This window comes from Panthera onca, chromosome B1, assembly GCF_046562875.1.
Source record: "Panthera onca isolate mPanOnc1 chromosome B1, mPanOnc1 haplotype 2, whole genome shotgun sequence".
NCBI lineage: Eukaryota > Metazoa > Chordata > Mammalia > Carnivora > Felidae > Panthera > Panthera onca.
In genome coordinates this window covers 15,947,483-15,975,404 of record NC_138342.1, presented here as the reverse complement: position 1 = coordinate 15,975,404, position 27,922 = coordinate 15,947,483, and the positions used below count along the sequence as shown (strand labels likewise).

The 27,922-nt window shown below is 37.2% G+C and overlaps 1 protein-coding gene across 3 annotated transcripts in view; it reads right to left on the bottom strand.

The window, feature by feature from the left end:
• The window catches only part of SLIT2 (slit guidance ligand 2), a 375,056-nt gene that overhangs the window by 309,150 nt on the left and 37,984 nt on the right, over positions 1 to 27,922 (bottom strand). The gene's annotated exons all lie outside the window — the stretch shown is intronic.

Below are 27,922 nucleotides of genomic sequence, written 5' to 3'. Positions count from 1 at the left end.
TAAACCATGTGTCCCAAGAATCTAGAACAGAACCTGGCAAATAGTAGGAACTCAGTATATATCTACTTATACATTTATTCAATAAAATTTGTTGAATAAATGTTTGTGTGTGTATATATATACACACACACACACACACATATATATACATATACATACACATACATACATATATACATATGTATACATACATATATACGTGTGTGTGTGTATATATACATACATATATATGTTGTATGTGTATATAAATACATGTACACATATATATATATGTTGACCCTTGAAGAACATTGGAGAGTCAGGGGTACCCATCCTTCACACGGTCAAAAATCCACATATAACTCTTGACTCCCCCAAAACTTAACTACTAATAGCCTACCTTGGCCAGAAGCCTTAGCAATAACATAGACAGTTGATTAACACATATTGTATGTTGTATGTATTATATGCTGTAGTCTCAGAATAAAGTGGAGAAGAAAAAATGTTACTAAGAAAACCATAAGGGAGAGAAAATACATTTCCAGCACTGTACTCATCAAGAAAAATCCACCCAGAGTTGGGGCCCACATAGTTCAAACCCCTCCTGTTCAAAGGTCAACTGTATATTAACCTCTAAAACAGTAAAATATTTGTTTTCCAACTGGGAAGGAAGGTTGTTGTACTTGGCCATCACTTAGTGTGTCTAATTTTTACCACATCTTAACATCTCATTTAATCCTGAGAGGCAGATATTCTTATTTCCGTTTTACAGATGAGAAAATCAAGACTCAGAAAGTTGTCCAAGACAATACAGACAATAAATAAGAGACCTGAGATGTAAATCTGGGTTTTTCTGACACCAGAGACAGATACTTTCCACTATGTCATCCTGCCTATCAGTATGAATATCTGACTTGGGGCTGGCAGAAATGTGCTTACCATGTAATTTTCAACTTCACTTGCCCTGGGACTGAGAAATAATCTAAGATTTATGAACCAAGAACAGCATTCTATTTGTAGTCATAATACATAAAATATTTCTTTTGTGACCCTAAAAGTAGCTATAAACACACGGGCTCTAAGACACTTAAGCAGTGAAATGGAGAAATTTAAAAAGAAAAAAAAATAAGAGGCAGAAAGCAATCAGAAGTCTGCTTTCTACAAAAAGCCAAATATCATCCCAAGAGACTACAGGAGAATGTAATTATCTAAATCAATGTATTTTAGGAACAAAATCCTGCAACTAGTCCAGAAATACTATCCCAATCATAGAGCTGAAAAATCTCTTAATCATGTCAAATTGTAACACAATCGTGCATAGATTGTCAAATATACGTTTTTAAGAGTTAAAGGCATAAAAGCATTTCAGGCTACAGAATAAATTTACAAATAGCTTGAAATAAGAAGGATATAAAAAGTTTATTACCCAAGTTTGTATGTGTATGTGTGTGTGTATGTAAATTAAATCTGAATTCTTTACAGAAACGATTGAAAAATATGTGTATTGTATATATGTATATACCCATATAAGATATATATGTAATAATATATATATTGTGTGTATATACATATATATATACATACACACACACAAACACACACATATAAAATCTCCAAACCATTAAGGGGCATAATTTAATAATTTCTATTGAATAAAATTTGATTATCATTAATTGCACTATTTTCTGTAACTCAAGAATGTTCTTATTCATGCAGTGGAATCATTAAGTTTTTTCTTCTCATTTTCTTTCTTTTCTTAAAAAAAATAATTTAACATTTATTTTCAAGAGACAGAGTGCGAGCGGAGGAGGGGCAGAGAGAGAGGGAGATACAGAGTCTGAAGCAGCCTCCAGGCTCTCAGCTGTCAGCGCAGAGCCCGATGGGACATGGGGGGTTGACACTGGGTTCATGACCTGAGCTTAAGTCAGACGCGTAACCGACTGAGCTACCCAGGCGCCCCCCTTCTCATTTTCTTAAATGCTATTTCTCATAACAAGGGCCAGGGATTATTAGTATCGGCTATCACAAGTTAACCTATCCGTTTATAGTTTAGGAGATATGGTAAAACATTTCCACAGGCAAAACCACTGAATTATTATTATTATTTTTTTTTTTACAATCAGACTCAGCACCCTCTGTTTAGGTCAAAATACAACTCTCTCAACTAAGAGCAAACAAAGACACAAGAAATGAACTATTAGCAAAAACACCAATGTTTATCATGTTTGGGGGCTGGTGGATACAATTGCTGCTAAAAGGCAATATTGACATGGAGTCATTTGACGACCACCATTAAGTGAAAATCCCTTCTACCCAGAAGCCACATAGTTGCTGTGGCAATCCAAAACCTTTGGCCTTGTTCTTTGGTTAGGGTTAGAGTTCTTTTCTTTTTTTGTCAATCGCGTAAGAGAACATTCTTAGAAAAAAAGAAAGCTTGGATTAAAGGTTAGTGTTAACAAAATACATTTTAAATAGCTGAACAGTAACAATCCCTGTGTTAAAAATTCAGCATCAAAACTCATAATCAATTTCTTATAGACAGAACCCCATGAAGATTACCACCAGAATAGCTATCCAAACCAAGAAAACCTGTTATGAATTTGTCATTTGAAGAGAGATGAAAATATTAATTATAAGTTCTACTCTAAGTAATACCTTTTCCCCTTAATATGTATTTTAACTTTATCTAAAACTGCAACATATAATTTCTATAAGATTCTCTGACTGGAAATTACTCATGAAAATGTCTGGCAAATGTTAATGAAAATGATAATCTAAAATAGTTTATATTTCTCGGACAGGCAAGCATTTCTATTTTCAAAGGATATAATACACATCCACAAAATGTTTATAACTTCTCAATGTAAAGTTATGAAGTATATATGAGGCAAATAAAACAAATTTACCATTTGTTAAATATGGAACTCATGATATAATCATGAAAAGAAATGCCTATCTAGTAATATAAAATAAGTTATTTCTCATATTCATTCTTTTATCACAATGACATTCATTGAATTTTTATGAAATAGTGTCAATTTAATAAACCACAGACATGAGTAAAACTGTAACATTCTTTCCCAGAAGATGCTTCTAGGAGTTTTAGGAATATTTTTATAGAAGTACTTTGTTTCTCTTTGTGCTTCTCTCTTTGTGCTTTTAACAAATGTTCACAACAATGAGACACATTTATTTTACAGATTACAAGAATTTAAATAGAATCAAATTTGCCATTTCTAAAATTCAGTTGTGATGCGACATATCAAGCATTGCTTCTCTGAGCCTTCTTTTCTTTGTGACAGAAAGCTGCCTCAGAGAAGAAGACAGTCTTCCAGCGTCTCACCTCTGGCCCAGCCATCCCAGAACTGCCCCCCTCCTCTGCCATCCTTCCTCCAACTTTCTGGCCCAGATTTTCCATACAGCAAACTGTGTGTAGGGGGGAGTGGGGAGAGAGGACAGGAGGGCAAGAAACAAAGTCCCCAAGATATTCTGAGAAAGAGGAAATTATAAAATCCTTAGTATTTCACTAAAGAATAATTCAAAGTCACACTATCATATATGCATGAAAGTTTTAGATTATTATTATTAAACTCTTCTTGGTTCACATTAAAATGCCTAAATAAGTGAGTAACCTAAATTTTCCATACTGTAACTTAAAACCAGACATTTAACACAGTTTAGTGGAAACTTAATATCTGATCCTCTAAGAAAGAGTTTCATTTTCTTTAAAATAACACTCTGAGAAACTGTTCTGAAAATACAAACTTCTCATGTTGCACACCTCAACTGTCATGGTCATAAAATGAGACTAAATTCTTTAGCTAATCTTATTCGTGAAATATTTCATGTGCTTTTAGAAAATACCACATTGTGGCTAAACACCATTATTCCATTATGCCTGAAAATAACCAGTGGCTTACAGCAGTAAACAATTCAAATTGCATTCCTTGTATTAGAAAGCTAAAGTCATACAGAAATAGAACTGATATTGAAAGCCCTGAGAAACTCAATATGTTTTTATCTGAACACCAATTCGAATAAATTACTGGATACACATTTATAGTGACTTACCAGAGTATATTTCAAACAAACAAACAAAAAAAACATTAATTTTGCAAGCAATCAAGCCTCAATATTCAGTATAATTTACTAAGTATTCTATAAAGAACAGTCCATTCTCAATTATAATCGTAAAACACAATAAAAACCTTTCAACCAAACTAGTACAATTCACTGCCCATACAGTTTGTGATACAGGTTTGTGAAAAACAATCTATAAAAATTTTAAAAACTTATAAGTAAGTTTTCATACCAGCTTGTATTTAGAATACAATAGATAGAATATCTATCTACAATGCACCAAATCCTATACTAATATCATTACCTCATTTTTAATTAATAACACTACCATCTAAATACAATGGAAAGATATTCAACATTATTTCATCACACTTTCAAAAAGTTGTTATAAATATTTACTTGTAAACATAGTATCTGAGGGATAATCTTGTTATAACAGCGTGGTTTGAAAATGGAATGTAGAATTTGAAGTTCAAAGCTGTCTTCTAATTTCCTAACTTTTCCTATACATTCACTTTTTGTCAAGTTATTTTAGTATTTTGATGTATTCCCAATAGTTTATTTTTGCTTTTGTTGCCCTTGTCTCAGGAAACATATCTAGTAAGAGGTTGTTGCTACGGCCAATGTCAAAGAGGTTACTGCCTGTGTTCTCCTCTAGGATTTTAATGGTTTCCTGTCTCACATGAAGGGCTTTAATACATTTTGAATTTGTTTTTGTGTATAGTGTAAGAAAGTGGTCTAGTTACAATCTTTTGCATGTTGCTCTCCAGTTTTCCCAACACCATTTTTTGAAGAGACTGTCTTTTTTCCATTGGGTATTCTTTCCTGCTTTGTCGACGATTAATTGACCATCTAGTTGTGGGTTCATTTCTGGGTTTCCTATTATGTTCCATTGATCTGTATGTCTCTTTGGGCCAGTACCATACTGTTTTGGTCACCACAGCTTTGTAATATAACTTGAAGTCCAGAATTGCAATGCCTTCAGTTTTGCTTTCTTTTTCAAAAAGGCTGCTTTGCCTATTCAGGGTCTTTTGCGGTATACAGATCTATAGATATATATAAAATACTACTCACCCATAAAAAAGAATGAATTATTGTCATTTACAATGACGTGAATGGGGCTAGAGGGTACTGTGCTAAGCAAAATGAGTCAGTCAGAGAAAGAAACATACCATACGATTTCACTCATACGTGGAATTTAAGAAACAAAAGAAACAAGCACAGGGGGAAAAAGGGAGAGGCAAATCAAGAAACAGACTTTTAACTATAGAGAATAAACTGCTGGTTACCAGAGGGAAGGTTGGGGGGAATGGGTTAAATAGGAAATGGAGATTGAGGAGGGTGCTCGTGGCGATAAGCAATGGGTGTTAAACAGAAGTGCTGAATCACTACATTGTACACCTGAAACTATTATTACACTCCGTGTTAACTAACTGGAATTCAAATAAAAACTAAAGAATTATCTTAGTATAAAACACTGGGTTCAGTTCACAGGGATTTTACTGTGATAGTTTCTGAGAATACAAATAATAAACATATCCCCTTCTTTTGAAATTTGTAAGCGGAAACTGACTTGAAAATTCAGTTACAGAATGAGGCCAAGTAGCATGAAAGAACTTTCAGGATAGTTACATGGGTTTGGGACACAGTGCTCTGCAGCAACTGGGGCAAATTCACTGATGGAAAGCATCTCTCGAGCAAGCAAGACCCTTTGCAACCAGTGCAATAATCCAAGGCAATAGTAAATAGGACAGTAAAGGAGGAGAAAATTTATAATAAGGAGTCAAATTGTCAGGGATGAAAGTTTATTGGGTGGGGGACACAGAGAAAAGTATGAGTCTGACACCCAGATTCGTGTCCTCGGCGACTTTGAGAATGAATGTCTGAGAGACTGCAGAAGAAAATAACAGAAAACTGAGCAAATTCGTGATGGGGGTAAAGGAGGAAATGGTCAGCACAGAGAAAGAGAGAGGCAGGTTTTTTTGTGCTGGTTCATTTTGAGTTGCTAAGCTTTCATCCAAATTTGTGTGACATTTGCACGTATGAATCTGAAGTTCTGGGATGCAGATTTATGTTTTAGCGTTCTCAGTTGGTGGCAGTAGTTTAAAACTTGAAAAACTGGTGAGCTTCTCCAGAAAGCATGTATAGAATGGCAGTAAAAAGAGAGAAAAGAAGAAAATCTGAGAAAATACTGATGCATGAAGGGGAACATGAGGATGAAATCATGTCCAGTGTAGCAGATGAAGACTAACACTGGACCACTGGGTTCGGTAAGTGGAGACCAGGAAGATTACCAATGATTTTAGTATAACAGGGGCGATAGTGATGTAGGAAAGGGCAGAACTTTCTCACAGTGGATTAAAAAAATTAATGAGAAATGAAAAAAAGCCAATATAGTAAATAAGTAATTACACCAAGATATCTGACTGTAGAAAGGTTGTAACAAACAGAAAAAAACCTTTAAAAAAAAAGGATATTTTATTTATTGCTTCCTTTTTCTTTCCCTAAGGAGTAAAGAATCTTGACCACACTCATGGGCAGAAGAGAAAAGGTCACAAAAAGTAGTAAGTTAAAAGTAAAGGAGAAATAGAAAGAATTGATGACAAAGGACCCAGAGGGCATCAAGAAAAAAACAGCTTAGTTATAAACAGAAAGCGGGTACACTGTTTTATTCAGAGACAGAAAGTAGAGATGTCAGTGTGTGGAGAAGTCTCTAGCCTAGGGAATTCTTACGTGAACACTGGCACACTTTAACTGGTGTCTTATTTGAGAACTTGCACTTGTTTGTGGAATACGTAAGAATAACTTCACTGTAATAAGAGCGTTTGCTCTCTTAAGTTAAAAACACTTCAGATAGGACTTCTGTCAAATATTATTTCAGTTATAGGCACCATACTATTGATAATCGCCCATACTTGAAAGCCAAGGAAACTGGTCTATAAGCCAGAAAAATCGCATTATTTATAATTTTGAATTAGCAATGGTAATAACGGATAATAATGTTGACTCTGTTGTTAGAAGCCCAAAATATCTTAGGAATGGTACAAAATTAGACTTATTCTCAAAACTATCGAAAATAAGACTCATGAAGAATGACAAAATCATTTCTATTTCACGCCAGTAAATGCAAGAAAATGAAAAGCATGTGAACTTTCTTGTTCTTACAGTATCAGAATTTCACTAAATTATGCAAAAAGAAATATATATATTTATGCACGCATGTATGTATGTATATAATTAGCACTTTGAAACTACTTCATATATCAATATAAAAAACATACAGTCTTAGAAATTTAAGAATGCTTTACCAATACTTCTACAAGTATACTGATATGCAGAAAGGTGAAACTTGTAACAGAGGCCCATGTTTACTAAAACCACTGTCCGTCTACTGGATACTGCATCTATCTGTTCTCCAGTCCCCACCATGAGTCTTGAGGGAGTTAAGATCCCCATTTCATAGAGGCAGTGACTGAAAGTCAAAGAAATTGGGTTCCCAGTCAAGATCACATACAGAGCTAAAAAAAGACTTAGGAGGTACCTGGGGGACTCAGTGGGTTGAGCATCTGACTCTTGATTTCGGCACAGGTTATGATCCCAGGGTCGTGGGATCGAACCCCACATGGGGCTCTGCACTGAGCATGGAGCCTGCTTAAGATTCTCTCTCTCTTTCTCTTTCTCTCTCTCTCTCTCTCCCACTGCCCCTCTTCCCAGCTTGTGCACGCACGCACGCGCTCTCTCTCTCTCTAAAATAAACATTAAAAAATAATAAAAATTAAAAATGTCAGAGTTGGAATTCAGGGTTTCTATTTGGCTTCAGAGCCCATGCTTTCTTTGCCACATGCTTCCTCTCGTGTATTTCATGGCTGACCTACAGATTGAGTAGAAACCACCACTTTGATATGTAAGCCACAGACTAAGAACCTCTGCACTGAGAAGGGACACAGTTGGTTATCTATGGGCCCCTTGGAGTGCAGGTCACCTTCCACTCTCTTCTCACCACTTCCAAAACCATGAAGCCCACGAACTGATATAGTCAGGCCGTGCTCTCCAGTGTCTTGACCTTAGACGCATTCCTCTGCCCGAGGAGCCTTTCTTCCTTCTCCACCTGGCAAACTGCTAATCATCCAAAGCCCCATCACCTCCCACATCTGACCTCCAACTCTGTGCGAGACTCATCCCTCACCTGGCAGAGCTAATGGTCCCCTTGCCGCGTACCCACAGGGCACGCTGCAAGCACTTATCACTCAGAATCATAATAATTACTTTAATCTCTCCCCTGCTGGAGTGTGAGCCTTTCCATGACAGGGACAGTATTTTATTCAATGTAGAATCAATAGTGCATAAAGCAGTGTGTGGCACATAGTAGATAATAAATAACTGTCTGCTGTGTAGTGAAAACACTGCAGGCTTAGGAGGCAGTTGGGGGGAGAGGTGGGTGGGTCTGAAATGCCACTTCTGTCTCACACCATCTGTGTGATCTTGGACAAGCTACTGCCTGTGAGCTTCATATCCCCATCTGTATGGACATAATATTACCTATCTTAAAGAGTTGCTATAAGGACTTAAAGAGAACTGACTCAGAAAATTGGAGTCCCTGATATGTAATTAAGTACTTAATAAATACTTGCTTACTGTCCTTTCCCCCTCCACCTTCCTGAATGCCTAAATGAACAACAGGTGAGCATGTATTTACTGACTGAACACATCAGGCCAAGTGCATTTACTGACTGAACAAATCTTACTCAAATGTATAAGAAGATTGCAAAACTATAGTAGGTGCTCTGTGTGTGTGTCAGAAAAGTGAATATCTGCACTCAGAGAACTGACAGTCCTATGAGGAAAATACAAATTTTAGTCAAATGATGATTTCTTAAAAATAAGGTAGAGAAATGAGTACTATAAGCCGAGTGCATGGACACAGTGGAGGACCCAGTGGATGGGAGCAGTTACTTTGGTTGGGGGGAAAAGCAGAAGTGGTCACCAAACATCTGGAATCTGAAATAAGTTTTGAAAAAGTGACTATAAGTTGGAATCATGGATACGTAAGAGAGGAAATCCTAGGAGAAAGGTTCAGCAGGAGAAAAGGCATAGAGGGAGGAGAGCAAAGGATTTCTCTGGGAACAGACACTGGTTTGGGATGACTTGCCAAAGCACAAGAAGCCAGAGAAGGTGGACAGGGACAAAGATGAACTGCAGAGAAAAGAAACCTGCACATGTACTGAAAAATTAAACACTCAATTCATTATCTGATGACTAATGCTCATGCTTCCTGTTTGGAGCCCCCTCTACTCCACATACCAGGATTTTCAAACAAAGTTACACACAAGAGGAAAAGGGAATTAAAAAGCAAATTAACAAGATATTATATACTGTGCAAGGAAGCCAGTTCTGTTTACTGATTTAGTTGAGAAAAGAGCAAAGGCTATTCTTCTAAATGGGTGAGTTTCTTTTACTGTTAACATTGCTGTTGCATGACTATTCATCCCTGGCTTGTGACAACAAGAAAATAAAAATAATGACTCTGATCAAAGAGAGTCTTTTTGCATAGGAAGTAAAGTAAAAATAAAACAAAAATGCATCCTGCGAGATGCCAATGTCTTTCTGCACTGACCAGTCCTGTGCCTATTTCACACTCAAAATGTTCTACTGCCTCCTGCTGCTTTAAGTTTCTGAAGTTCAAAAAAAAAAAAAAAAAAAAAAAAAAAAACAAACAAACCCAAAAATCAAAAAAACAAAAAGAAGTTCTCATTTTCTACTGATCTGATTCCACTATTTTACTTTCTCCCACCCACCCCCTTTTTTTGCCATGATGACTAAGATTTGGGGGGGGGGGGCTTTGTTCTTGGCAAAATGAAATTTTAATAGCGATCAGCGTGTAAGAATTATGTAAAATTTGGTAGGAGGAAATTATAGCTTTGCTAGCACATGAAAGTAATCCTCTGTGGACATAACAACTTATTTGTGACTCATCAATTGTACATTTTCATCAGGGAGTACTGACCAATCCCCAAACACACCATTTGCCACTCATTTAAATGGAGCCTCAAACTTTCTAGCCAAACTATATAATCTGCGTGCATGATTAGGCTCCCCATACATGGTATTGTGTATATGTTAGATTAAAAGAAATATAATATAAAGGATAAGCCTGGCTTTTCCTCTTTTACTGAAGTTTGTTCATTAATTTCAGTTTCTTAACATGTGATATAGAACTTCAGTCTTTTTTTCCTTGTGTTGGGATCTAGCTAATTTCAATTTCACAAATATTTATCTTCCTCTCTGGGCTCTGTGTGTTTGTGTGTGGTTTGTTTACACTTCCAGTTACTATACAGTATGTAAGGTCACAAGGATCTATATGATAACCAGAAACAAAAATGAAAAAGGACATCTGGAAAGTTCTCCATCTAACGTGATCAAATGGCACACCATTATCCTAAGTCTGGCTTTCTTCTAATGCTGCCTCCAGCCAACAGTTTTAAGTGCCTGCAGTGTGCTGAAATGCAGTAAAAATATTTATTCTTTTCAATTAGGTCAGGTGTGCTAGCAAGGGGACTATACCTCTTGTATTTCTGTTCATAGCTAAATGAAGGTGTTATAATCCTTTTTGATTCCTCTTTGAGTTACACATTGCTACATAACAAAGCATCCCCAAGGTTAGGGACTTAAAATGACAAGCAGTCATTATCTCTTTAAATTCTGTGGTTTGAGCAGACAGCTTCTCTGCTTCATATGGAGTAGCCAGGGTGCTGGGATGGCTGGAATTCGCAGAATGGCTTGACAGGGCATTGGCTAGGAGTGAGATTAGGGGTGCTGGCTGGGGATCTGGGTTTTTCTCCACGCATCCCTGGGTTTTTTCTCTACATCTCTTCTCTGGTTTCCTCCTGGCACGGAAGGTGCTCTCCCAAGGTGCCCTCTAACCACAAGCCTTCCAAGAGGACAGTCCCCAAAATGAAAGTGTTTATTATCAAGCCTCTGTTTGCCCCTCACTTGCAAATGTCTCATTAACCAATGCCAGTCACAGGGCTAAGCTCAGATTCAACCAAAGGGACTACACGTGGCCATGAATACTGGGAGGGGTGTCTCACAGTGGCCAATATCACAGTCTGACACAACTTCTCTCCTTCCCTCACCAACGAGTACCTTTGAGTCATCCTTTGTAGGATGTAAATCCCTGTTTCAGTCTGCAGTTCTTTTTCCTATTTTCTTTCTTTTCATCTTTTTTTTTTCTTTTTTGTTAAAATCTAGCTGGGCTTTTAATTAAGGATTGGGGGAAGAATAGTGGCATTCATTCAATGAATAAACATGCATCGAGTAGTAGTGAGGAATGCACCGTAGTAAGAAACTGTGCAACACGAGACTGAACAAGACCCTTCCTCTACCCTCACAGCTAAATCCCTACAGGGGAGACTAACAGATGCCCTGAGTCCCTCAAATCTGCCCTCCTAACTATCATTTTTCTAGTTTCCAGATTTCAACATGTCACAACCCTGCTTAACATTTTCCATGTTTTCCCCAGCCTCGTGGAGGAGACAAAAAACACCGTAGCACCTCCTGGAAGGTCCCTCAAACTACCCTTTCTAGGTTCATCTCCTACCACTTGTCCTCAATGTGCCTCTTAACTCCCATTTATAGGTCCATGACTTTTTTCCTGTCATTGCCTCTAGCTGGAATGCTCTTCCCCAGTCCTCAGCTCCAAGAACATGTAATTTTCCTCTTCAGATCCACACTTAAGTGATTTTCCATAAGATCTCCACTAAGAAAGGACAAGTCACACACATATGCCTACATAGACGGTGAACATATCCCTTAGTATCGATGCTGTTCCATATCTCTAATTTAGCATCCATGCTGTTCCATGTTGTTTGTATGTCTGTCCTTTCAAGGGACTGTAGACTCCTTGAGGAAACCATGTTCACAGTTAGACAACTTGGCATTTTCTACGAATACAGCTTGATATGTAGGAGGAAAGAAAAAAGAGGATCTTGTGATTCCTTTCATTTCTATGAAATGTACTCTATTTTCTTCACTGTATTCAAAATAAAAATATCACAGTTGTAATTACATATCAAATTTGAGACGTCAGAGCTTCTCCAGGATGAAATGTGCTCTAATGAGAAATGGAGGCCAATAAAGAAATTCCTGTTCAGTGCAGATCTATCAATTAATCAATCAAATGGAAATATAAAAAGCCACTACACCTGTTTCAATACCTTATACTAAGCAACATGGCTGACTTCTAAGGGTACTGATAAGATTAGGGTATGCTCTCTAAATCTGCCACTGAACACCTCTGAATCAAATTCTACATCTTTATTAATAGAACCTAAACAGTGAATCTATATTAAAAGGTCTTACACAATATAAAACTAAAATATCCCATATAACACTAGCTTCATTTTAAATTCATCATGAGGATATATCAATTGACGTTTTCAAATGTATATTTGAATTGATAAACTATGTCTCATATCAACCTTTAATTGTAATGTAAGATTTCAATAAGTGAACAGACTTTTAACATAGTCATATGGATGATGACAGGATGTGAATTTGTATCAAGCAAGTGCCATATCACATGTAATCGGATACAAACAATTGTGTAAATCTATAAGCCAGTGAATTCATGGTAAAGTAACAGAACTTACTAGATGATAAATGTTGGCTTTAAAAACACCAGACCATCTTGGGTCAGGCACCACTTAACATTCCAGCTTATTCCCCAATCCCTTGCTCTTCTCCCTGGTCCCTCACCACATCCGATTGTACATGTCATTTCCGGTAGTGGATGTTACGCCCCCACCTTCACTTCCTTCTACAAATATGACTCCTTTTTCATGACCCACCTCAAGCATCATCTCCTCTATATGGCCCTCCTGAACCCTTTATCAGTATGTGGAAGCTCTCCCATCATTCAACAGTTTCTACCTCAATGCTGAAGGTTGGCCACTGTTTTGCACAGGTGTCCTTCCATTCCTCCTGTGTGGTCTGTGTTTTATTTACCTTGAACAGTCCACACTGCCTGACAGGTAGTAGGCACCAGATAAATGTTTACAATTGATATAACAAATGGTTGCATAAAATGAAGTGTGAATTTTGTCTTTCAGCGTGAATAGCCATTTACTTAAATCATGAACACTCGATAAAAGGACTGAAATATGTATCGGATACTTTAATTTTAGCTAAGTCTTCATTCATATACTTTGGAATACAATATCACAAATGCAAAAGGTATAAATTCTAGAGTATGAAAAAATGGGTATCTATGAGTGGGAGCACCAGTCTAAAATGTGTCATGTATTTCTACACCCTTTGGCAAAATGATGAAAAGAAAGAACTAATCTGCATTTCTCTAGTCCTATTTTTGCCACTTATTAGATACGAAATCATTGTGTAAAATGAGGTCAACAATATCTCCTTTTCTTACTTCACAGACCCCTCATATGAAAACGTATATGAAAATCCTTTCCTTAAGCTAAAATGTAAAGCCCTTCTTAATATTGAGTCAAAAAGTTGATACACAGTGTATTTTTGCATTAAAAATGATTGAGCCTGATGAGCATTTAGCCCAATCACTGTCTAGCATACTTAGGGAGAATTTCCTTTGAGAAATAAAATATTCATCATTTCTAATTATAAATGGTACTGTTGTCAAGACAACTTTTCTCATGAGGGATGGGATTATTCTAAAATGGTCTTTTTAAACAATGTTTTAAATCTCAATTCTTATTTACGAGTGAAAATGCATCATCCTTATTAATATCTCATTACTCAAAACACTCAACAATTTAAAAGAAATGTTATTTGAGAAAGGGTTCAATAGAGTTCTCATCCTTAACTCCTCTAGGGAATTAGAATTCATGGCATGAGAGTTTAACTATGTAGCACTTCAATTAAAAGCAGGGAGTCTGGAACTAATGTTACATAAGTAGCAAGCACAATAGAGTTAGCATGCCCCATTAATGCCTGGCCATAGGGGCAAAATGACATTCTGAGGCATGAAGAACAAAAGGGTAATTGGATAAAAGAGTGATCTCACTTTAGGAAACATGAATGTACATGGCCATTCCTACAAGCATGATACACTGTGACCCTGCAAAAAGGAGGCATTCTAGTACTGAAAGTTTAAACAGATAACAATATGCTTACCTCTTTCTAAAGACTGTAATAAAGACATATCCCAAATAGTCAATATTCTGAATTATAAAAGTGTGGTGTTATCATTATTCGTAATAATTTCATAATTATAAAATATTTACAATTTTTAAAGCTCATACATACAACTCTATGAGCCAACTGAGCAGTGAGCATCTAATTTAAACCATGTAAATATACTCTATAAGTATAAGGTCCCATAGCCAGTAAGAATTCACCCACTTCTATGCTCATTCATTTATCCACCTTTTACAAAGTATCTACTATGTGGCAAACACAGTTCTTACACTGACAGAAGACAGACTAAGGAGACTAATCTTTTAATTAGAAAATGATGTCCTAGATCCAATTTTTTTAAACTGCAAATTCACTAAGTTCTATTGTATTTTAGGCTCCTAATAGCATAACAATATTCCAATGAAGTTCTAGGCACCACAAAGACTAAGTTTAAAAAAAAAAAAAAAAAGCAAGATTTTTATAGGTGACAAATTTATGTACATTTTCTCTTTTACTGAAATTAAACAATAAGCTGGAGATTTACTTCTCTTAAAATTTGAAACAATTAATTAGGTATTTAGCACATAATACATACCTACTACTATATTCACCACCAAATATACAGGAAATAAAGGCCAAAGTTTTTTTGTAGTTGAGAACCAAAAGGCTGTGTATTTGCATGTGTGTGCTTGTGTGTGCTAGTGTGTGTGTGTGTGTGTGTGTGTGTGTGTCTGTCTGTCTGTCTGTCTGCCCTCTATCTAAATTTGAGACTATCCAAATACAATTATCATACGTTATCTTCTAGAATATAAAGATAAGTAGATAACTAGTGAATTAAGGTTTACAAAAATTATAGTTGCACAGAAAATTATAAAACACATATTCTGTACTGCAAAAAGAATGTCCTTGTACAATTCCATGTACTTTGTCAAGATAAATGTAAATATCAGACTGAAAATGTTTATAATCTCTGAGAATGTTTTATGATAAAATATACCCTACCCTAATTCAAATAAGCAAAATTACTCTACTTTTTTCCTTGAGAATAGAACACAGAACCAAACAATTACGGAAATTCAATACCACTTTAGATGATTCACTGCAGAGGCTGACTGTAGTCCAAAAATCTGTATTGTTTTTTTTTTTACTTTTTTAAATGTTTATTTATTTCTGAGAGAGAAAGAGAGACAGAACACACATGAGGGAGGGACAGAGAGAGAGGGAGACACAGAATCCGAAGCAGGCTCCAGGCTCTTAGCTGTCAGCACAAGGCCAACACAGGGCTCAAACCCAGAAACTGTGAGATCATGACCTGAGCTGAAGTCAGATGCCCAACCGACAGCCACCCATGCACCCCCCAAAAATTCTTTATTTTAAAGAAAGCAAGGTATGTGGGTTTTTAAAAAAGAATCCACATAATAGCATCATGTAATTTTAATTATTTTTATACATGCGATAATTAAAAAGGAGAAAAAATACTTTCCATCTTTATTAACCTAATCATAATATGCTATAGTCAAAGGATTTTTGTAAGCATTGAAATGTTCTCTTTTCTACACTGATTTTTGGGAAAAGATTGTAAGATTATCTTGATTAAAAATATCATACATTTGAAAAGAATGACCTTTATTTCAGACTTTTCCTAGGCATGACCATAGTAGATTAATAAATTTAGCATTACAGATTAAAAGATAATTAGCATAAAATACTGCATCATTTTTAATGAAGAGTATCTGTTATGGGGCCCTGTAAATGTCCAAGGCAAAGGACATATTTTGGCTCTAACAAATGGGTAACCAGCAATAATGCCAAGCAACCTCTATAGAATGTGGAATTGGCTCCCCCTGTTGGGCCTGAAAATTTTGCATTTTTAGCCATCACATCATAGATCTTAAAAAAAAAATTTTTTTAAGCAAAATGAATAAACAATATTAAAGACCTACAAGTACATTGGAAATGTATGTTTTTAAAATAGATTTTATTTGAGATGATTTGTATTTGTTTCTAGATAAAAAGAAACTATGAAAATCAACAGTTAGTGAAGAAAATAGGAATTAATTTTCAATTTAGTGAAATCAATACATTGTTCAAATGAGGTCTATAATCTCTTGAATGCTACTGTGTTTTGTTTTGTTTTTTTATAGCCTAAAAAACACAGGTCATCCTTTGAACTAAACACAAGAAAATAGAACAGCTATTCCTACACTCAAAAAGAGATTTGTTTTTACCCTTTTTAATATATAAAGAACTTTTTAAAAAGTGTGTATATTCTTATTGCTGAAAGCAATGCAGAGGTTTCTATCTCTTAAGAAACAGCTAAATCTCTTTTTTTTAAAGTGTTTTTATTCATTTTTTGAGAGGCAGAGAGAGACAATGAGCAGGGGAGGGGCAAGACAGAGAAGGAGACATAGAATCTGAGGCAGGCTCCAGGCTCTGAGTTGTCAGCGCAGAGCCCAACACGGGGTCGAACTCACCAACCGCAAGATCATGACCCGGGCCAAAGTTAGCTGCTTAACCAACGGAGCCACCAGGCCCTCTGTAACAGCCACATCTCTTAAGAATGGCTGTGATGATTCAACCAGTGGGTGGGTTGTCTAACCTGCCTGCCCCAGCAGGTCTAAGAACATCTGGGAGGCTGCAGGTCTGGGGGGGTGGGGGGTGGGGGTGGGGGAGAAGAGCAGGAATTACTACAGACCAAAGAAAGCAATCCAATCCCTACTTGCTTACGAATGCAATGCGGTAGGGTAGGCACACTACACAAAGTAATAGACAACTATGAACAATTTTACATTACTGAAAAAAATGCAAAAAATTACAATCCCCAATTTGCAAACAAAATATTTATCAACCCACCAAAGCCTCTGCCAGCATCGCTAGGAGGGCTACTATAAAAAACTACAAAATTTCTATGCAAGTGAGGCATTGTGAAGGCGGAACTAAATGAAAAAAATTAAACATCACAAGTAAGCCTTAAGACGTTAGATATCCAGCAACATAAAGCTATTCTGTCATATCCTAACTGTCTTTTTTCATACTTTATAATTTTTTTTTAATTTATCTTGTAACTTTTCCTAAAATTTGGTCATTTAGAAAGTTAAGATTAATAAGCCTTATCTAAAAACCTAGAACAGTAAAGGGGTCAAAATGCCATAACAGCAAATCTGTGAAAGCTAACTGCTTTCCTTTCAAACAGCAGGTGAGATAGTGGACCTTGCCTTCACTACAGGTTCTCAGGAAGGCTCTGGGACAGCTGATTCCAAAACACAGAAGGAAGAGAAAAACATCAAATAGTTTCTTCTGAAAACTCCTATGGGACCATTTTCTTTCCAGAAAAGTGAGAGAAAATACCCATCACTGCTCTCTTTCTTGCACACATGCCTCTAGGACCCAGCACTCAAGCAAACATTGGTACTGTATCTTAGATACATATGGATTAAATAGGCTGTATGCACTGGCCTGGGAACTGAACCAATGTTTACAACATTGTTTCTATGGGAAAACATGTTCCAAATTCTAAATAACTTACAAAGGTTTGGAATATACTGGTATAATTTTGATGTTGTTGTTAAGAGATGCATTATGAAGACAGGATATGGATTACAGTTGACTTGGAGTCAATTCATGTTGACCTCCTGTTTTTTTACCTCCCACTTTTCCTTCTCAGTCTGGCAAAGGAATGAAAAATGCCATGATTTACACAGGTATATAATTATTTACAACAAGAATACATAAAAATCTCTCGCAACTTTAGTCTCATTCCACCACAGCCACCCTACCCTACATTTCAGTTAGCCCTACTGACATTTATTAGGTTGAAAATTTTGCTGGGGAATCTCAAAAATGCCATTTTCCAGATTTTGCTGGTTAGCAAACACAGATTTTCCTGTACTCGGTTTCTCTTTTTTATCTGAAATGAATCGTCATCTTTTGGCAAATAGCTCATTTAAAACATACAAGTTCTTGACATTCAAGTTGAAGAAGAAAAAAGAAAAGCTATTAAGAACATTTTGCTTCCAAACTCTGAGGCAGTCATTAGAACATTGAGAAATATAGAATGGTTACAAACAGAAGATCTTCTTCCAAACTTTAAAAATCAGGAAAACATAAAGTTGTACTGCAGATAAATCCTTTAGGTTTGAATCTATTACTAAAAATGTGAATTACATTGAAGGTATCATAATTTATAATAGCACTAATCTTTTTTTATCAACTATTTTAAAATAGTTGATCAATGCAGGGTATAATAAAGGTTTTTAAAAAAGAAATGATAGGACTACAAAGTGCAGTTAAGGATGTATATGAATTAAGAAACTATAAAGTGGCAAAAGAAAGTCTGGAACGAAGAGAGAAGAAAATGGCACTCTAGAAAACCAAGAGGTATTCACAGTAAGCCGCTTCCAAGGACCATTACAACAGTTTGTGACTGCACATAACCTAATGCCCTGTGGACACGCTGAACTGTCACCTTTACATTCGCAAACAAGAAAGCGCCATTCCACACTGACAGCAGGAAGTCATGAGCAAAGACTTCAAGTTAGAAATGCTGTCCTTTTCATGCACTTTTAGGTGGTTTCAATCCATTTGATGAAATACGCACTTTGCTTTCAAGAGTTTAAATTCAGCTAAACATATTGAAGGAAAGATCCCCATTTGTTCATTTCACAGATATTCTGCCACTCTGGGGGAGGGTGGTGTGGCAGTAAAAAGAAAGTGGCACATTTAGGCAGCTAAAGCACCGTGTTGTTTACATCCAGGAAGCCACACATTTAATAAATGCTGGATAGCAGTAACTTCCTGAGGCTTACTTAGGATCTATAGTCCAGCATCACAAAATGGAATATAAGTGCACAGTGGGGTTGTTGACACATCAATCACTTGTCAGTCTCTCCAGGGCTCCACAAATACCCCTTGTGCTTGGAAACTTCTTTACCCATCGCTGTAATTAGAAATTTTAAACACAGGAATAGACACTTTTTCTCAAACTACTAAATTAAATCACCCACAGACACAAAAAGAAAGATAATCCCATGGTAACTATAGTGCAACTGAAAAATTACATCTTTTAACTTCTTTCCAGTTTGGGTCACTGGTTTAGTTTTGGTTTCATTCTCTGTTACGCAACATTGCACTTGCACACCACTTTTTAACATTTGACATTGTTATAAGTAGGTGGAGTGATAAAATAAGCAAGAAGTTAACTAATATCTCTGTGTTCAAAGGTAAAGAATATGAACCATATTGCCAGTTTACTCTCATAAGCACTGCAAGACGTAATTAATGCATATTTGCTTGATTTGCTACTATTTTAGAATATATATATATAGTATGTAAAAGATCAGGGGACAACAATAAGAAAATTTATTTGTATCTACTATTTTCCAGACATTTTCCTGGATTGAAGAGATTCCATGTATGACATGAAATATCATACAAGTAAAGGGAAGTGTAGTCTCCTCTAAAAATTCTGAGCATGTAACTCTGCTAACACTATTTAATAATATCTCTCCTTCTTTATTCTCCATTACTTTCTTTTCAACAGGGGTCTGTTAAGAAAAATCAAGCCTGTGCATTTAAGCAGATTTACTTACAATTATGCCTTCTCAACTGAACATAGATTTAAGAATTTTAGAAGAAAAAGATTATTGTGGACAGTAAGGATGTCTGCATGTACTTCCTTGAAATCCTGAGAATAAGATTTTATTTTGTTCTTTTCCCCTTTATTGAGTTAAAGAGCTTCTCAGGCAGCTCAAATAAGTTTTGAGGGGTTTGAGGGAAGACTGCAACTGAACAGGCAATACATAGAATTGAAATGACTAGCTATTAAGACAGCTTATGTGCCTTCTGCCCAAGTACAATCCCGAGTGAAGGTTTTTCCCTAAAAGTCATGTGCAAATCAAGAGTTACCAGAGGGGAGGTAGGCGATAAAGAGACAAAGGGGACTGATTAAGAGGTACAAACGTCCAATTACAAAATAAGTAAGTCACAGAGATGGAAAGCACAGCATAGAGAACATAGGTAATAATATTATAATAACGTGGATGTTATATGGTGACTACACGGAGTCACACAACTAATGTAACGTTGTGTGTTAATTATACTTCAATTTAAAAGAAAAGTCACTCACACAAATTGACCTTGTTCTAAATTAAAGTTAAATTAGTATTTTTCCATTGAAATGGAAATTGGAAATTATTTACCCCAGAGGTTTTCAAATTAAGATTGCCGCATACACAGCATTTCAGAGAGGAGCCTTGGGGAGTTTTCCAGAGTAGGGGTGTCATTATCATCCTTCCTTCAGAGAAATCTTGGTTAATCTATGTTATATATGGTCATTTTGTAGCAGACTCAGTTTTAAATGGCATTCAGTGACAGAAAAAATTAGAAACATTGAAGACGCAGATCTTCTGCAGTTTTCCAACAGTGTAGTGAGGGGACATGTGGCTACCAATCCCTCTGTAGGGACTTTTTGAAGAAAATGGTCACTACCAACACCAAATTACTTTGGTTGAACTATCGAGCATTTGATTCTCCTCTGAGAGGACAACACCTCTGAGGTTTTAAAATTTTTTGATGAAGGGGCACCTGGGTGGCCCGGTCGGTGGAGCATCCGACTTCAGCTCAGGTCATCATCTCGCGGTTTGTGAGTTCGAGCCCCATGTAGGGCTTGCAGCTGTCAGCCTGTCAGTGAAGAACCAGCTTCAGATCCTCTGTCCCTCATCTCTCTGCCCCTCCCCCGCCTGTGCTCTACCCCAAATTAAAAAATGTTAAATTATTTTTTGATGAAGTAGTACCTAGATAAGTATCTCTTTCTTCTAAATATCTCACACTTCTTCAACTGATTCTCATATATCATTCAGGCCTTTCAATACCTTTTGTTTTTCTCCAAATGTCTTGCAGTTTATATTCTGATGTCATGTCTCAATAGGAGATGGCCTATTTTATGGAAGATAGGAATTCCAAACCTGGCTTTGCCTTTTTGAGTAAGGCTGGTCAATTTTAAGTGTTTTCATCTGTAAACTAAAGTAGTAGATAACAGCTTCTTCTTGAAAGATTGTTACATGTATAAATTCAAACTCTGCATATTTAGCTTCTTGCAAAAGACAAATAACATGTGAATTTCCTTTCCCTTTTCCTTGGAGCCAAAACTATTATTCAGAATTAAAAGCAAAACAAAAACCTTCTAAGTAATAATGGAGAATTTATGGGAGAAAAATCTATACTTAAACATTTTACCCTGTGGCCACAGGACAAAAACAGTGTATGGGGCATCTGGGTGGCTTAGTGGGTTAAGCATCTGATTTCGGCTCAGGTCATGATCTTGCGGTCCGTGAGTTCAAGACCCGCATCAGGTTCTGTGCTGTCAGCTCAGAGCCTGGAGCCTGCTTTGGATTCTGTGTCTCCCTCTCTGTCTCTCCCCAGCTCATGCCCTCCCTACCCCTCAAAAATAAATAAACATTAAAAAAAACACCTCAATATATGAAACATTAGACACAGTGGAGCTAAGGCTTGGTGTGTTTACCTGCTTATACAGAACCCACCATAGTACCCTTAACACATGAGTACTTTCTAAGGACAAAAATAATAATTATCCCGTGGATACAATTCCATGAATTTGAGGGAGATGCCTTTAAATAACAAATGAAAACAGTATAAATGGTATGAAAAGGTAAGAAAAAGGCTCTTGGGCTGTGGGGCAGGTGAAGACTAGGCAGCATAGAGTGTTAGGAGTCTGGGTCCATGAGCTGTGGTGGGGGTTCCTACCCCACAGGTTAGGCAGGTCACGTAACATCTCTGGCACTTGTTTCTTCTGGCACAATTTCTAAGGTCCTTTTCAGCATAGGAATTGTATCATCTTTTTATTCTACCATGAAAAATGAAGGCCCCAGTATAATACATCTATGCTCTTAGTTCTTCGAACAGCAGAATAAGGGAAACTGTTATATGTATCAGGAATAAAGGTAAGAAGTGATCCCAAACTCTGAAACATCAGTAGTACTGCTTTTCCATTCATGATTCTAGTTCATGGTGCTGTAAAAATTTAATAAAGGAGGGGCGCCTGGGTGGCTCAGTCGGTTGAGCGTCCGACTTCAGCTCAGGTCACGATCTCGCGGTCCGTGAGTTCGAGCCCCGCGTCAGGCTCTGGGCTGACGGCTCGGAGCCTGGAGCCTGCTTCCGATTCTGTGTCTCCCTCTCTCTCTGCCCCTCCCCCGTTCATGCTCTGTCTCTCTCTGTCTCAAAAATAAATAAATGTTAAAAAAAATTTAATAAAGGAAAGGCTCACTAAAGTAGACACAGGACTGGTATCCTTCAACATCAGTTACAGGAAGAATTACCAATTACAGACCTCAACTGAAGAAGAATCAACAGGAAAGGATCATTAATTACAGGCCAACAAGGAAAGATGTACATTACATCTTCCACAAGAAACTGACTACCCTGCAACTCAGCGAATGAGAACGGTCATCCCCCTGCGCTCCAGCTTTTCTCCAAAGGACTTTCATTCAAAACAACCTCCTTCTCCATACAATAAGGTTCATATCCTTTGTTAGTTGGACTTGCCTATGGTTCTACCATTGATTCCTTGTCCCAAACTGCAAGTCTCTGTTGTTCCTGAATAAATACTTTTTTGCTGGTAAAACAACTGACCATTTTAGTTTTAAAATTAACACAACTAAAGGTTAAGAACTTCATTTGAGAATCATTAGTACCTCAATTAATCAAAATGCTTAGGGAATTGCCTTTCTTACTCATATGGGCTTTGTTTAAAATTTTAAAATCTTGTTCTCCACCTAAAACCATCATGGCTGTACATGCGATTTCACTGTAAATACCTCTTTAAAAAAATGTTTACTTATTTATTTTTGAGAGGGGGTAGTGGGGAGGGAGAGAGGGAGAGAGGGAGAGAGAGACAGAAAATCCCAAGCAGACTTCACACTGTGAGTGCAGAGCCTGACGTGGGGCTCAAATTCATGAACTGTGAGATAATGACCTGAGCTAAAACCAAGAGTCAGATGCTTAACCAACTGAGCCACCCAGGCACCCTGTAAATGCCTCTTTATGTGTCCTTTTCTTTTTCTAAACTAGTATCACCCTGGATTGGGACTTTGGGCCATGTCATTATTTTTGTGACTCACCTCTAGGCTTCAAGTCTCTCTATACTTCAATTCACAACCCTAATCTTCCCCCAAAACATTATGTTATTCAGATGACCCCTGCCTACCAAATAAAGCCTGAATGAAGTCCTTAGCCTAGTGTTCCAGAACCTTTAAAAGGGTCAATTTGTATTTCATGTATTATCTCTCCTTAGTCTAATGCCATCGTTGCATGAAATTTTTCTTAGTTGATAAACATGTCTTTTAAACCATTTCAACTAATGCCATTCTCTTTGTATGAATGCCTTTTTCTTTCTCATGCTTCTGGAAAGTACAGAAATCTATTTAAAATGGAATCTCTATGTTGTGTTCCTAGATGCTGCAGACAGATATGTTTTTTTCACTCTTCCAGAGCCTTGTAGTGGCCAAATGAGTCAGCATCACTCAAGACAGTAATGGAAGGTACATCATTGTTTCATTACTCAATCACATAACAGTAGTCAAAAAAAAGATTAGGAGGTTGTCGTTTCTTCAGAAAACAGATGAGTCCATTAGTCAATCATCTAACCAAACAGTCACATGTCAACTAGTGCAATGTAGTGAAGGACCAAACTTTTATTTTAATCTGTAATCATCACATTAGACCTCATTCCAACAGCTGTGATTTTATTACTGCTAATAAACAGGAAAAAAGATCCTGCAGTTAGCATGTTCAAAACTCAAAAGATCCTATAAACACTGTCTACTTGGTACGGTGCCAACCACTTTCACATATCCTTATTTCTTTCTTGTAACAAATCTTTGAATTAATTATTATTTTCATCTTACAGAGAAAGAAACTGAAGCTGAAAGTGGTGGATTACTTTGCCCAAACTGCACAGTTTAGGAAGTGACTGGGCCATGACTCCAGTTCAGATGTTCCGACTCCAAGCATGTCTGTCTATTTTATGATCAGAATCCTACCATCCATTCATCAGTATCATGTCCTGGAGGCAGAGAAGACGTGTGGTAGTTGTTTTACACCTGCAGTTTTAGAGTATGCCCATGAATGGGGAAGAGAAGGCTCATCAACTACTCATCTGAAAGGGGAACTGGCTATGTATCTTCTTTCCCAGAAAGGGAGGCATCAAGGTACATGTGAGCAAGACCTAAAGACAAACCTTAGCCACAGGCCACCCATTCTCTTCTTCAGCACGTGCAAAGGAACAGCTGGGAAACATACGACCCACACATGTACTTACGTAAACACACCCTGCAGCACAGGACATCCTGGATGTCATTACCCTAAGCTCACTTGTCCCTTTCTTAAGGCATCTTAAAATGACGTTAAAAACAAGGTGAAAATCAGCTTGGAAACTACCATGACAATGGAATTATTAGTGAAATCAAAGTTCTCCATAATTATTTTGCTCATGGGTCACCATCAGTACGAGTTTTGGAGCACTCATTCCCCTCCCCCCATTTATAACTTATTTCATGTACTTATAAATTAGTATTACTGTACCAATATATGATGTATATATACAATATACTACAAATATTTAAAATATAGACAAAATCACAGTTTTCAGAATTGAGAGAAAATTTTAAATGGAGATTTAAATAGAAAATTCTAACATGTTCTTCCTATGTCTAGGGCCATACCATTACATATAGCACCTCTGTGGAAAAAGTTCTAAAGAAAGCCTCTCAGGCACAGACACAGCATAATGAACAGAAGGCAGGCTGTATTTTATCCCCCATTGTCTTCAGCCAGGCACTTGAATGCAGTGTCCAACATCCACCACAATTAGAAGATCACTAAAAAGTAGATTATTTTAAGCAGTCCTTGAGGAATGTTTTTGCCACACCGAAGACACTGAATTAAATTACAACTGTTTACTGAATGCTTTTCCAGGAATGACTTAGATATCTGGAAAATATCTTGGAAGTGCGAGACACGCATTCAATCATTTAGAAAAAAATCTCTCCGCCACCTACCCAAGCCAAGTAAGTACAATGCTGAATGCTGGGCAAACATCTCAAGCCCACAGCCAGTCTATTTTTCAGGTCAACAGAGAGACCAGTGAGAAAAACAAATGAGGGAGAACAACATTAACAAGGTGCTGGGGCCACCCAGGTGAAGGACACTCATTATAGCTTCAGGAAAGTGAAGCCCAGTGAAGGAAAACTCTAGTCTGAGCCCTAAAATAAGAGAAGGAAATGCACATATGGGTTTCAGGCAGGAAAAGCAGTAGCTGTTCCTGAGAACTATTATTTTCCAGTATTTAGGTTTTTTTCTAAGACCTATGAACAAATAAGTAACTAATACAAAACACAAACCTCTCTTCTACAAGCTGTAAGTAGAATACAGTGAGAAACAATGAGGACATGGCTGAGAAGAACCGTTTGGTGGTATTCATTCAATACATTTCCTGAGCACTTAGGATATACCAAATATTGGTCCAGTTCCAGGAAAAGAGTAAAAATCCATCCCTTGTTTTCAAGAAGCTCTAGTGAAAAAAGAGCATTCATAAAATAATCATACAATCCAGGTACATTTAAAGCCAGTTATCCTGGGGCACCTGGGTGGCTCAGTCGGTTGAGCGTCCAACTTTGGCCCAGGTCATGATCTCACCGCTCGTGAGTTCGAGCCCCGCACCAGGCTCTGTGCTGACAGCTCAGAGCCTGGAGCCTGCTTCAGATTCTGTGTCTCCCTTTCTCTCTTCCCACCCCCCTTGCACTCTGTCTCTCTCTCTCTCTCTCTCTCAAAATAAATAAACATTAAATTTAAAAAAAATTAAAACCAGTTATCCTTACACTGTGGGGATGTATAAAGAGAAGATGATGCATCCTAGAGGATCACAGAAGTCTTCCCAGAGGAAGTGGTGTTTGAACTGGAATATGAAGGATCTCAACAGAATAAAACAGGGATACTATGCTGACCAGAAATAAGAAGGCAGGTGTTAGAGTAGGTAGAGCCTGGTAATCTGCATATGCAAAGGTCCTGGGGAAGTGAAAGCAATGCATACCTTGGGGACTGCAAATGCCTGTAGAGCTGGAACACACAGGGCACAGGAGAGTGAAGAAAGCAGGATGAAGCAAAAGAGGCCATGCAGGTCTCTCTGGCCAACTAACAATGCAGAGTTTATATCTTCAGTGCAAGGTCATGAACAGAGAGAGTCCTTCAACCTCTGCACACCACATTTAACTCCCCCACCCTTCCCTGCCTCCTCTCCTTTCCTTCAACAAACACTGATCAATCATCTACCAGTTTACCTTGTGTGATGTACTATCTAGAGTGTTGAGGATACAACCAGGAACAGGACTCTGAGCTCATGAAGCGCACATTTGGAGAAGGAGGCAGATTTTAAAAATCCGTTAAATGGCATAAATTATTTCTACACCACAGGGTTTCTGTGAGGATCCTGTAAGATTGCATGATTATATAGTTTATAAAATGTAAACAGTTAAAAAAATTGTTATGGGTTTTCTCTTGGGTATATTAACTTAGATGTGGTAATGAGGCACCTGTGTAGATTTGTAACATGAAACTTTGGGAATGGAAGGAGTACAGATGAGACAGAGATGAAATAAAGAAATTGTAACCAAGAAAATACAACAATAGCAGTTGCTTAAAGCGAGCCTGCATTATAGGCCTGGCACTACCCTTTCCACAGACTTTATTTTTAATTATCTCAAGAACATGAAAGGTAGGGTTTATCTTCCTTACATGTAAAATTGAGGCACAAAAGAAATCAACAAGTCTAAAAGGTCGGTTTTACACACCTAAACTAAAAGTTGCTATAACATCAACTTCTCTAATTCCTATGGTAAATTCAAATGAAAAATCAAAATTTCAGTTCTTGACTGTAGTGGACCCTATTGGTTACTTCCCCTCATCAGTCACCACCTCGTCCTCTTTCTTAGTAGGATCCTGATCCGATTCAGTCACCCATCCATCCAGAAATCCAGAAACATGTCTTAACCAGTTGAAATCAATCACTGTACGCCATTTCTTTAGCAACTCTTGGTCTTAAGTTATGCACTTCATCTATGTCATTTCAATGGATTCAAGAAAGGGGTTTAGAATCCATTTGGTAATGGGAGAGATCATCTCCTCTCCCAGTTTCCCACTTTCTCTTCCTTTTCTCTACCCCTTCTTTTTTCTCTCTCTCTGCCACTGACTATGAACTGGAAAGCATCAAGCCTTGGTTAGCACTGATGGCCTCTTTGAGACCAGGGGTAGAGCCAAGGAAAAGCTGACACCGAGGACGAAGAAATGAAGAAATAGAAAGAAACTGAAAGTTTTGGTCTGACCTACCTCTGCAATTCCTGCTCTGAGAGATAACAGGTTTTTCCTTTTGAAGCCAGATTCAGACAGGTATCAGTTATTTGCAACCAAAAGCATGGAACCAATCCGAGGTAATCACGACCACACATCTATACTTAAATGGCTTATGTCTTATTGATACATTAAAGAAAACAATATCAAAAAGAACTCAATATCGAAGAGCTTTTTTCATAGGCATTCACAATAAGCCAGCTGACATGAAATCTTATTCTGGGTATAGTATCATCATCTCAGCGTTTCAAAAATTTAAATGAAACATCATAATTATTCTTTTCTTTAATCTTGA